The sequence below is a fragment of the Camelus bactrianus genome, chromosome 7 (assembly GCF_048773025.1).
Source record: "Camelus bactrianus isolate YW-2024 breed Bactrian camel chromosome 7, ASM4877302v1, whole genome shotgun sequence".
Taxonomy (NCBI): Eukaryota; Metazoa; Chordata; class Mammalia; order Artiodactyla; family Camelidae; genus Camelus; species Camelus bactrianus.
The window spans coordinates 2,375,034-2,384,993 of NC_133545.1; the positions used below are offsets into that span (position 1 = coordinate 2,375,034).

Genomic DNA, 9,960 nt, shown 5'->3' on the forward strand with positions numbered 1-9,960 from the left:
GCTGACGCGGAGCCCGGTGCCTGTGTGTGGACATGCACCAGTCCGCCTCTCCCTGCTGTCTGCCGAGTCTTGCTGCACATACTTCAAAGCTCTTTTGTTAAGCTCATACACTTTTATGACTGTTAGGACCTCGTGATAAATTGACACTTTCATTATTACGAAATGTCCCTCTTTATTTCCAGTGATACCTTGTCTTCACGTGTCTTAGATCTGATGTTAATATAGTGACAAATGGTGTGCCTTCCCCCATCCTTTTGCTTTCAGCTTATCTGTGTATTTACATTTTTTAAAAAAACAAACTCTGGTCCCAACCTGATTGATCTCCTTTATTTATTTTGTTTATTTAATGGAGATGCTGGGGATTGGACCCAGGACCCCCGTGCATGCTAAGGGCGCGCTCTACCACTGAGCTCTACCCACACCCCTCTGTGCATTTACATTAAAAGTGCGTCGCTTGTAGACAGCATATCACTGGGTCTCCCTTTTTTACATTCACTCTGAATATCTCTGCCTTTCTTCGGAGAGTCTCATTCTCTACATTGATTGTAATTATTGATGACTGGAAATCTGTCCTTTTGCTATTTGTCTTCTGATTGTCTTATTTTTGAGTTGATTTTTAGAATTCCATTTTAACTTATCTATTGTCTTCTGGAGCTATGTCTTTTTTGCTTTTTTCCCCTGTGGTTGCTTTAGGGGTAACAGTGTACATCCTTCACTTGTCTCTGTCTCTTTAGAGTTAACATTGTATCATTTCACATAAATGTAAAAACTTTGCAACTGTAAAAAAATAACCTGTTTGCCCCAGCCTACTTAAGCTACAGTTGTGTGTGACGTTTACACCGATATGGTTATGGTTGTCTGAGCAGCCACATTATAAGGAAGAGGAGGCGCCCATTTCTGGGGTGCACCTGGCTCCTCGCGCCATGGCCTCTCAGCCCTCCTGCTCTTTACCTGGCCACAGCTCTTTGTAACTGGTGCCCTGAGAGCCGTAGGCAGGGCTGGGGATCTCGTACAGACCTGTGACAGTGGCACATTCGGGGCACAGAGTGCCTGCAAAGGGGGCTTTTCTGCCCCCACCTGGTGTTTGGGAAGCTTGTCTCTGAAACTCATGTGGTTGATCCAAACTGGTTCTGAAAGGCAGACTGTAAGAAAAGCACCTGAAATGGAACATTATTTATAAGGCCAGAGAATAATATTGTACTCTTGCAATCAATACATTTTATTCTTAAACCAGGGCTACTCACGCCTTTGATTCACCAGCAGGGTGCTACGGAGACGGCTCGTCTTGGAAGACTTGTGTCAAAAAGCAAACCCAGCAACCTGCAAGCAAGTGAAAAGATGAAACTATTAGAGGCATCAAAATAATAGGGCAGCCCCTAGGACAGCCATCAATAATGCAGCAGATGGCAAGGGCATTTTTCTCACTAAAGAGAATATCACAGATGCGTTTACTCTGAGCAGGGAACAACCCTCCCAGCAGAGGAGGCTGGGCTGCTCAGCAGGGCTGCTTTGAGTCCCTTCTACATAAAACATGGATTTTCATCTTTTGCAAAGCCGTCAGCTTCCCCAGCTCTTATCTCTGGGTAGCAGAGCAGCGCCGGGAGAAGCTCGCGTCCACGCCGAGGGTCTTCCCCAGATCCCTGCTCTGGGTGGCTCAGCCCCACGGCTGGGCGCCCCCACCCCTACCCCTGTCCCGCGGTGTCTGCGGGGTTAACCGCAGCAGCTGCTTCCGGTTTCCTGGGCAAGTGATCTCATCCCCGACTTCACTAGATGGCATGGAGGCCACCTGACACCCAGAGCGCGCCTCCGGTTTCCTCCTCCCCCACTCAGCTTTTGTCAACATCCCCCTGCTCTGCGTGGAGACGGCCCCAGTAACCCCCCTACTTGCTTGCGTTTTCAAAACCTCTCTTTCTGCTGGTTTCTACATTTCAGATTTCCCTTAACTTGAAGATAGTTGGTACAGGCTTCTTTCTTCATGAGACTTTTCAAAATTTCCTTCCCCTTTGTGAAAAGGTGGCCAGTTGTTAGTTTAATTTAAACCAGTCTATTTAGGAAAGATAAAATGAGTTCCCCCTAAAAAAAAAACCAAGGCCCACTCCAAGGCCATACTTAGTGAAAGCATGTAAGAATTGTTTAGTATTGTTGTGGGCAGTGACAGACCTCTTTTAACAGCAGTGGGTTTTTCATTGCATAAAAAAGGCGAAAGAGTAGGAAATCCAGCATCTCCACCAAGTATTTATCGAGTCTCATTTAACGCACTGCTTCTCAAATTCCGACGTGAATGCAGATTCCCAGGGGATCCTGTTAAAGTGCAGATTCTGACGCCTGGGTCTGGGGTGGGGCCCGAGACTCGGCATTCCTAGCAAGCCCCCAGGTGGTGTGGACCCAGGTCTACAGGGCTCTAACCTGGGGCCGCGTCCAGTGACTGGCACATTAAACCACTCCCTGTCTACTTGGGAACACTGAGAATCCCCCAAATGTCTTTTATTATTAGAGCCTTAATTTTCAACTCTTGTTGTGGAATAAGGCAACATTTCATAACTGTTTTTGTTGTATATGTAACTGTTTTTCAACACATAACACTGATGCTAGTAAATCGTGGTTGAAAATGGTTTCAGCTTGATTTTGTCAGTAACGGTTCAATCACTGACCAGCATAACAACCATCTTAACCAGAGAGAAGCCTGTGGCTTTCGTGGGGATGAAAATGGTTGATTACAAGTACCAATGACAAGGATCAAACCACAGGGAGTGTAAACCGATGTTTGACGGGAGCAGTGTTTACCTCAGACCAGCCTTACACGGAAAGCCAGAAACCTCATTTGTATCAGGCCAGAGGTGCTCGAACTTGAGACTGCACTGGTGGGGGCAGGGGGGTGTGTGTGTAAAAATGCAGGTCTCTGGGCCTCACCCACCCTCAGCTGGTCTGATCCGGAGGGTGGGGTCCTGGCATTTGCATCTCTGAAAAGTCCCAGAAGATGCTGACGGGCTCCCTGAACCACAGCTTGAGACGCATGGCCTCAGACCGTTCGTTCAGGCTGGCATCTTACAGGGAACCTGTGGGGTGCCCTGCCATCTCCTGCCCAGGGGCTCTGGGCGCTCGTTTGGGTGCTGGACACTGCATTGCGGCTTATGCTGCTAGTTTACTTAACATATTCCTGTTTCCATAGCTTTTCTCAAAAAGCTCTAAATACTTTATTAATGGTGTCAGACATGAGATCCTTGCCAAGGAACCAGAGAAGCATGTCTAATGTAGAAGAGTCCGCACTTCCCCCTCCAGCCGGGAGAACGTAGCAAGAGCGAGACTTCTCTCTACTTAGTGACCACCCCCACCCCAAATACGTGCTAGTCATCTTTAGCGTGTGTCATCTGACTTACCAGAACCGTCTTTGGTCTGTCATTAAGGAAGTGTGTGAGTGTGTTTAATTTTAAAGGCAGTGTGATGTGGGCACAGTCCAGTCTCTGGATCACAAGTTCTGAGTTCCGGTTCTGACTCAGCCGCTCCTCATGGGACCTGGAATAAGTTATAATCTTCTCTGAACTTCAGTTTCCTCAAACGGGGGAGACAACCCAGAAAGCATCAGACGATGCTGAAGATCATCTCCAGCTCTGAGAGTCTGACTTGCCCACTCCTCCCATTCTTGCCTTTGGATGTTTTAAGCATTTTTGCATAAACTCACAGAAAGGAGATATAAGAATATATGTGCGTGTATAATTAAAATATTGAAAATTTTTAAGTAAGGCTAGAAATATTTTTATGATCTTGTGCTTGAGCAGTAAACACACTGTGTCCCACATGTTGGATTTGAACTCTGTGGTAGCGCGAGTCCCTCACTGCCTTGTCTGCTCCCCGCTCTTTTGATGGAATTGTCTCAACCATATTAAATAGATGCAGGTGCACAGATTGGCTCCTGCACTCGCCAGTGTGTACCATCCGGCAGGCCTCAGAGTTCTCCTAGATATTCATCTCTGTCTGGTCCTGCACCACACCCGGGGGCGGACACCTGGGGAGGTACCGCCAAACCCCTGCCGGCCTGCAGCAGCCCCCAGCCCTGCTCTGCCGTCTCTCAAAAATGTAGCTGCAGAAATAAAAGCTCCTCTAATGCCGCAGAGCAGGTTTGCCGGATCAAACATGACTGCTCCGTAGGCACTTGATGGTTTGAGCTAAGCTGGAGGACGGGCGTCTGCCTGTACATGTCCGGCAGGTGGTCACCCTTCCTGCCGTCTGTCTGGTCATGACCTGCGGCTGCTGCGTCAGAGCGTTCGTTTGGCTCAGCATTACTGATTGATTGACCCTGTGGTGTCCCTTTCCTGAGCTGGGAAAGCATCCACACAGCAAATTCAAGAAAGGATGCCTTCCAGGAGCTGACCACAGAGGCCCTCTTCCTGGAGAGCCCAGCACGCTGCTGGGAGGTGCGCTGTGCGTGCCCCTGTGGATGATGGCAGGGCGGGGGCTCTGCCCTGGGGGTGCGCGGGTCTGCTCTTCCCACGGCTGCTTTCTCCTTTCTGTGAAGATAAGCTAGTGACTCTGTAATTGGAAGGTTTGAAAACAGTGCCGTTCAGACTTACGTGTTCCTCCACATCCCCCAGGGACCTGTTAGCCTGCAGGTTCTCATAAGGCAGGTCTCTGGGGACCCCAGTCTGCGTTCTAGCGAGCTCCAGGCGACGTGCCTGCCGCTGGTCCCTGGACCACTCTTTGAGCAGCGAGGCTTTGGGAGAGACTGCATCGTAATCCCTTGCATTTCTTCTGACTCGTCTTCTGGTGCGTGGAAGTCGGCACTATTTTGGTGAGCACAGACTCTTGAATAAAAACGTTCACCCAAAAATATGCATAATGCTATGTCCCCTCAGCCTGTCTCTTCTGATTTCTTTCCCTCAGGTCTTGGCAAATCAAGCTGGGAGGGACTAAAAGCTCCTTCCCTGTAATTTATTTCCTTGTGAATTAGGAAGTCAGGAAGATTGCCCTGGAATCACTAGCATGGGGTATATACCAAATGTAATCGAGCAACCAATCAGCCGGTTACGGGGAGCCCTCTGCGGGCTGGATTCCGTGTCGGGTGTTGGGAGGGCAGAAACCACACAGTCATGAGCTCCCTCGGTGGAATCGCATTAGGAAACACATAATTACCAGCAGACGTGGGCTATTATGACAGAGGTCAGCCCAGTTTGCTGTGTGCTGTAGCATCTTGCGCAGCAAAAACCCAGAGTTAACGTGTATTTATTGCAGGTGTGCTTCCGGAGCAGAGGCTGGGAGAGCGGTGCCACGTTTCACGTCCGGCTCAGCTCAGCCGTCCCACCAGGATCCTCCCCGGAGGAGATGGCTTCCCCTTCCTTGCTCTCCTACACGCTCTCCGCTCCCTGAGCACTTAGTAATCGGTGCCAGGGCTGTGAGATTAGACCATGAACCCTGCGGGAGCGGGTGTGTGTCTTAGTCTCCTGTGGTTCCCCGCAGCACGGCCACAAAGAGGTGCTCGGAAGAGGCGGGACAGTGTCCACTGGACCCTGGACGTGGAGTGAACCGGCTGGACCACAAGGAGGGGGAGCATTTCCCTCCTGCCCTTTCCCTGTGGTCTGAGGCCCAGTGACGCGTTCATAGAAGGACACTTCAGAACAAAGTGCCTTCAGGTGGAGAGGCCTTTGGCCTTGGGGTGGGGGTGTCGCGGGCGGGGAAGTGTTGGCTGCTTCTCGGGACGGAAACGTGTGGGGCCGCTGGGGTGAGTTGGATGCCAGTGACTGAGTTGCAACACAGATGTTACTGACATTTGAAGGACGAGTGCTCTTTTCCTAGCCTCAGTTGAGAAAAACAAGATATTGATTGATTTCCCAAAGCTTTGGCTGGGCTGAGTCTGTTTATTGGTACAGGATGAACTTGTGCGGCCTCGATTCTGTATCGACATTCACAGATTTAAAATCCTGTTTTCACTTAGAAGAGAGGAGAGGAAACCAGCGGGAAAACACTCACCGTTAAACTTGAGTGAAGTTGTCCATTTGGGAGGAACAATTGAAGTTTTCTCACACTTCATAGAGCCTTTTCCCCCTCCTTCTTCCAGCCAACTCAAGGCTCTTCCCATGGCCGAATCCATTCATTTTCTTTGAGGAACGTCTTAGCCAAGGGTTTTGATTGTTTGAAAATACCTGTTTATTTTTTTAAACTTAATTTATGTTCATTTTACAATACCATATTTTAAAAATTGAAGTACAGTTGATGTGCAATGTTATATGTTACAGGTATGTAAGATAGTGATTCACAGTTTGTAAGGGTTATACTCCGTTTACAGCTGTTACAAAGCACTGGCCACGTTCCCCGTGCTGCGCAGCACGTCCGTGCAGCTTATTTTACCCTGAGAGTTTGCACCTCTTACTACCCCCCCGCCTTGCCCCCCCCCCCCCCCCCCCGCTGGTACCACGAGTTCCTTCTCTCCCTCTGTGAGCCGGTTTCTTTTCTGCTATATTCGCTAGTTTGTTGTATTATTTCAGATTCCACACGTAAGTGGTATCTTACAGTATCTGTCTTTCTCTGTCTGACTTACTTCACTCAGTATGATGCCCCCAAGTCCATCCATGCTGCACATCAGAAACTCATACAACATTGTAAGCCAACTGTACTTCAGTTTAAAAGCAAACAACCCATTTAAAATAGGGCAGAAGAACTGAACAGATGTTCTTCCAAGAGAGGAAATGCAGATGCCAACAGGAACATGAAAAGTTGCTCAACATCAAGAGGTTTTGACTTTTTTTTAACATACGTTTGGGAGACCTTTTTTCAGTAAAATAGCCCGCCACGCCTGTTACCTAAGGGACCCGAATACCCCCAGGTTGTCCAGCCCGGGCCGTTATTTCCTTCACTTGGCAAATAATTGGTCGGTGCAGACCCCTCGTGAACACAGGAGTGCGGCCTTTGGTCTGACCCCCTCCCCACATGTCTGTCTGCTCCCAAAGAAGACACACCTGTTCTAAGAACTCTCTGGGCTGGGGCTTGTCACCCTAGGAGGGCTTCTCACTGCAGCCCGTGCCACCCCGCTGCTGCCCCAGCACGCTTGCCACCCTCCCCTAATGCTCCCCAGCGCCACCGACTCAGGCTTAAAGGGACGAGACTTTACTGAAGGCTGAGGGGGAGGCCGCCCGCGTCTCAGCTCCGTCTCCACGCGTGCTCACGTGCACTGCCAACCTGCGGCGCCCCTCTGTTGGGACACTCTCTTCTGGGCAGTCCTCTCGCTGGCATCAGCCCCTGCTGTCCAGCTCTCTAGTGAGGCTATTATAAAAATAGCTGTATTTCTGACAAGTATATCTACACGTCTCCTCTCCCTGTTGGGCCGTCCCCCTGGAGACAGAAACTCCATCTTACTCACCTGTTAGTAAATCAGCTGGGAATGAATTCAGTGGCAACTGTGGGCAAACCACACTCCAGTGATAGAGCTGCTTCTGGTTTGCTTATTTACCCCGTGATGTGAGGTCCGCAGGCAGGTGGCCCAGGATCGGTGCAGCGGCTCAACAACGCTGCAGGGGCCCAGCTTTCTCCTTCTAAGCTGCTCTCGGGGTCCCGCCAAAAAAAAAGGACGGTGTCCTCAGCTGGGTGGGCGAGGAGAGAAACACAGGGTGAGCTACTGTACAAAGGACAGGAAAGGTTCAGGGAGGCCAACACGGGCCGGAGAAGCGTCCCAGGCAGCCGTTCCCACCCCCAGCCTGATGGGCAGAGGGAGGGGCAGGCAGCAGAATGCGGAGGGAGCCGTGGCCATGGCTGCAGCGGTCGGAGGCGGTCGGAAAGCAGCTGTGGCCTTCAGAAGACCAGGGAGGAGCAAGAGATGAGCCCAGTCTTCCTCCCTCCCCCCACTCCCACTGGTGCCTCCCAACTTCCTCTTCGAATGAACCCAGCTGGAAGGCAGAGCATAAGAAAGCACTGATGCTGCCCGTACAGGCCAGCGCCTGGGGCGCTGGGCCGAGCGGAGGTGAGTGGACGGCGAATCTGGAGGAGCGATGGCCTGCGCCCAGTCCTCTGCCACCCTTAGAGTGCGAGCTTTTCACCTGCTACCTGTCCATCACTTCATGGTTTCAGTAGGGCGGCAGAACTCCGGGCATCACGCATGTGTTCCAGCCAGTGACAACCGGGGAAAGCAAGGAGACAGAGGCTTCTGTGAACTGCTTTGGTCCTTTGTATCAGGAAAGCACAGATCTCCCGGAAGCCCCACCAGCAGACTTCCACTCACACCTCATGGGCAGAACTGGGTCCCTAGTTCCTGCTCTTAAGGTTGAAACACAAGAGGCCATCAGTTCCCAGAGACACTCCCCAGTGTCAGGCCATCCATCAAGGGCCTCAGAACCAGAAAACCTGGCGGGCCTGCCTGGAGGAAGCAAGTAATAAACAAACTATGAACCAACGAACAGCACAAGAGACAGCATTGTTGGTCACTGTGTCAGACACCGGAAAACTCTGCAAAACATAAACAGAAGTAAGTCATGGTCTTAAACTAACAGCCTAAGCTGGGTTTACAACGGGTCGTCGCGTGCCATCCTTATTATTCCTTGTAACCTGCAGGAGAGACCACCTGCCTTCAGGATCTATCAAAAAGATGTTTCTATTGAGGTGTAGCCAGTTTACAACGTTGTGTCAAGTTCTGGTGTGCAGCACAGTGCTTCAGTCATGCACGAACATGCGTATATTCATTTTCATATTCTTTTTCACCACGAAGGATCGTTTTATAAAGCAGAACTTCAAATGGCACCAGAAGAAGGTTTTACCCTGAAACGGAAGGACCTGGAGCGGAAACCCATGCGCGGCCTCTTGCTCCCCTCGGCTGATCCGTTGGCGTGATTTGCGGGGAGCCCCTGTGCTGGTGCCGCAGGGGAGGTGCAGGGAGCTAGGTCCTTGTTCCACAACGGCTGAGTGTGCGGAGCAGGAGGGGCGAGGGGCTGTCTGGATGAGGGGCGGCGCGCTGTGCCCGGAGGTCCCCAAGCAGGACGCGGGGCCAGCAGAGGTGAGAGGGTGAGGGTGTCGACGAGGCCAGGTCTTGGGGACATGGGAGTGCTGGGATCCCGGGCCGGGTGAATTGGGGGGTAGGGGACACCCCACCCCGGTCACCATCAGTTCTCTGTTGCTGATCTTGAGCTGTCATTTCCTGGCCAAACAGCCTCCGGTCACCAAGGAACTGGTGGGGCGGGGACGGGGTTAGCAGGTGGTCCTTGATTCTCTTTCTCTGCCTCATTTATATGCACAGCGTCGCTCCCTGTTGAGTCCTTGGGGTGTGTGTGTGTGCATGTGAGTATGTGCACGTACGGACGTGCACTGTGCATGTGTGCACGTGCACATGTAAGTATGCATATGTGCGTCCAAGTATATGTGAGTGGATTTGCATACATGCGTGTGCAGGGTATGTTGTGTGTGTGTGTGCATTGTGTACACGTACGTGCACACACTTGTGCATGCATGTATGCCACACACGTTTTGTGTGTATACATGTCATGTGCCTGTGTGTGCACACACCATGCATGCATATACATGTATGTTTACATGTGCACGTGTGTGCACGTGTGTAGCATGTCCATGCATGTAGATGTATATGTGCAGACACACGTGTGAAACACATTGCACACACGTGTACAAGGGCATGTGTATGCATGTGTATACACATGTGTGGGGCACATGTGAGCATGTGTGCGTGCACAACATGTGTGTGAGTGTCTGTGTCCCTGGACTGAGACTCTTTGGGTTGGGAGTTGCGCCTGCGCATGAAGTGACTAGAATGGGGTGAATTCTAGGATCGCCGCGGCACCCTGACTTTCTTGTGACCCTGACACGAACCAACTCAGTCCAAGGGAACGGGCAGCCCCAGTCGGATGGCGGGCAGCCTCCCTCCTAGGACACCCCAGCACCACTGCTGCGTCTGCCTGGCCTCACCATGACCTGCCACCTCCCTCCCTGGACAGTCCCCAGCCCAGTGCTGACAGGTCTCCTGCATTAGGTCAG

The 9,960-nt window shown here is 51.2% G+C and overlaps 1 long non-coding RNA gene across 3 annotated transcripts; it reads right to left on the minus strand.

Annotated features, from left to right (window-relative positions):
• Window positions 1-313: 313 nt before the first annotated feature.
• Window positions 314-9,607, minus strand: LOC123617017 (uncharacterized). 3 transcript variants are annotated; one of them, XR_006725110.2, is made up of 5 exons: window positions 7,349-9,595; window positions 5,962-6,134; window positions 3,378-3,513; window positions 1,245-1,320; window positions 314-1,157 (listed from the first exon to the last, which is right to left on the minus strand). It is a non-coding gene; the product is annotated as an uncharacterized LOC123617017 (long non-coding RNA). The 3 variants fall into 3 exon arrangements; XR_006725109.2 differs by having other exon boundaries at window positions 314-1,320; window positions 4,569-6,134; window positions 7,349-9,607; XR_006725108.2 differs by having other exon boundaries at window positions 314-1,320; window positions 7,349-9,590.
• Between the last annotated feature and the right edge of the window lie 353 nt (window positions 9,608-9,960).